The following is a 2,500-nucleotide window of genomic DNA, read 5'->3' as shown; positions in this document are numbered from 1 at the left end:
ATAAGAGGCAATTGCTTAAATCGTAGAGATATATGCGACATCACTTCTCCCTTTTATCTGTTAACCGCACTTCAGATGTCTACGTTTATTTCAGTCTTTCAAGAGGCATATTGTAAAACATAGACTGGATTGGATTTGTAAGACATGGACTGGATTTGTAAAACATGGATTTGTAAAACATGACTTTCTATAAATCCATGTTTACAAATCCATGTTTTACAAGTCCACCTTTTACAAATCCAATCCAATCTATGGGCAAGGAAGGGTAACGTTTTTAGAAACGTTGGCCGTGTAGCACTTATATTTCAACAGACTTTACTGATTAAAGTGTAATGTGAAGTGCTAGTTTTGTACCCCATATGAACCATGTGAGCGTTAGCCTTACTAATGCAAATGGGCCCACACAAGGACAGCAAGATACAGAAAAACACTAAAAACCAACCTTCGTTGTTGCTGATTAACTTAATGAGACGAAACGCGAAATCCATCCTTAACTTACAATATCACTGAATTGAAAAAAAACAAAAAATAGTAAAACTATCTTGCCATAACAGCAGATGTAATATTCATAGGAAGTTCGAAAACGAAAGAGGTACACTGTAGAGGAAGATTAGACATCCTATGTTTCCTTGCTGTCTGATTGACAAAAATACTCTGATGGCTGATTTAGCCGAGAACTTGGAAAAAGAACGTAGTTTGAGCTCGGACCGAGCCACCACCTGGTTTTGTGCAGTTTCGGGCCCTAAGGGAGCTTTCTCGGCGATTAAGAATTTTTGGTGTCCAGATTATCCAATTATGATTTTTAATGGCATTGGAAACATTTTGTCTATTGCCTTGCTTTGTTGCCAATTTATTCAAATTTTACTGTCGTATAATCGTCCGTTGTGGATTTTCGTAGAAAGTTTCCTGCACGTCATGCTTTCTCATTCAATTTACGTTTTCAGACAATCTCTTTATGCATCCGGTTTTGCTGGAGTGCGGACATCCGCCTCTTTAAGCGTAGTTGGGCACAACTTGATGACTCACTTTTGTAAGAAATCACACAGAAAATTGCGAAACACTAGACGTATTGTAAATTGATCTATCCTTGTGTAAGGCCTTGAGGCTATGCGATTATTAAAGCCAATTTGCAGGGTCACCCAAGGCTGTCTATTTTGTATTAAAATTGTACTGTACAAGGTTAAAAGGAAGGGAATTCGTTTAGTGTAACCTCTCAAATAACAAAGAACTGCTAAAAAAAAACGTTTTTCCTTACAAATTACTAAAAGTATACCTTACAGATTTATGCTACCGCAGATTAGCCTTTACGCAGCTGAAGGAATGGTGGACTTCCTGTTTGTAGCATGTCATTTGACTCTATGTTGTTGGCTTTGTAAAATGCCAGGCTAATTCACCTTCCTTCAAATGCTTGAGGGTTGTACGTTAATTGCTCGCAAATGGCAGATGTTTCCAACACACATTGACTTTTTTTATTGGAAGATTTTTTCTTCGGCACCCTTTTATGATTTAACACATTAGAATCTTTGTATGGGGTTCGCTTACAGCCTAATAGAGCGTTTGATTGCAGTTTGCCTCGATCCCACGTTTACTGGCATTGAATAACCGTTTGTCGATGAAACGGTCATGTCACGACTTTAAACAACAGTATCGAAAACAGATTTCACTTTGCAGCATGAGGAGAGATTACAGTTTGCTTTGATAACTCGCTAACTGGTATAGATTAATTTTATCAATTGAAGTCATATGTCACTGTAAACAAACGTTATGATTGAGGAGGAAACCCGAGTCGAGAGCCATTTTTATACGTCAAAGGGGACAACATCTAAAACTGTTACTTTTGGATTCAAAGGTCAATAGAGTTATTAGGAGATAGGAAGCATGGTCTGGGATGTTTCTGTTTCGGGCTGATCTCCTCCTTGATCGTATTGCAGCTGTCGTTTTGATCGGTTCTCACTTACAGTCCCAGTATTGCCTCTCGGATAAGAGCGTCTAGTAGCTGGCAGTAGTACGCATCATCACGTAAAACAGCTCTATTATATTCCTTCTTAGGCTTCACAACAAATGCTGGCCTTCTCAAGCAAGGAAAGTAGACGAACTTGTGTGAAGTAGGTAACTTTTGCTTTAGCTTTATCTGTTAACGTACAGTTTCTCGTCAAGTCTGGCCACAGGTACCCCAAGCTAACGTTGTAATTTCAGCATCACGATCAGTGAAAATTATAAGGGTTTGTATGGGAAGTTGCAAAAATGCCTTACCTTGTCTTCTTGATACCGTATCAGTGTTTTTGTGGCGTGCTTTGGCCGTTTTAGCGCTATTCCAGTGGGTTGTAGGTTAGCTGTTTTCTCTCTCTCTCTATATATATATATATTTACCTTCACTTGGGGAAATATATATATGAGTGAGCAACGGCAGAACTAAAACTCCCTAGAATCGCGCTGAAACTGCCAGAAATGCTAAGAACATACCATAAATAAAACAAGGAAGTAAGGTAAGAAATTCTGT

The 2,500-nt window shown here is 38.6% G+C and overlaps 1 protein-coding gene across 1 annotated transcript in view; it reads left to right on the top strand.

Annotated features, from left to right (window-relative positions):
- Positions 1 to 2,049: 2,049 nt before the first annotated feature.
- Positions 2,050 to 2,500, top strand: part of LOC137983278 (GA-binding protein alpha chain-like) — a 30,651-nt gene continuing 30,200 nt past the window's right edge. The window contains exon 1 of the mRNA XM_068830480.1: positions 2,050 to 2,105. The gene's annotated coding sequence lies outside the window, so the exon portion shown is untranslated. The remainder of the gene's footprint in view (positions 2,106 to 2,500) is intronic.

The sequence above is a fragment of the Montipora foliosa genome, chromosome 13 (genome assembly GCF_036669935.1).
Source record: "Montipora foliosa isolate CH-2021 chromosome 13, ASM3666993v2, whole genome shotgun sequence".
Taxonomy (NCBI): Eukaryota; Metazoa; Cnidaria; class Anthozoa; order Scleractinia; family Acroporidae; genus Montipora; species Montipora foliosa.
This window is presented reverse-complemented; position numbering and strand designations above follow the sequence as displayed.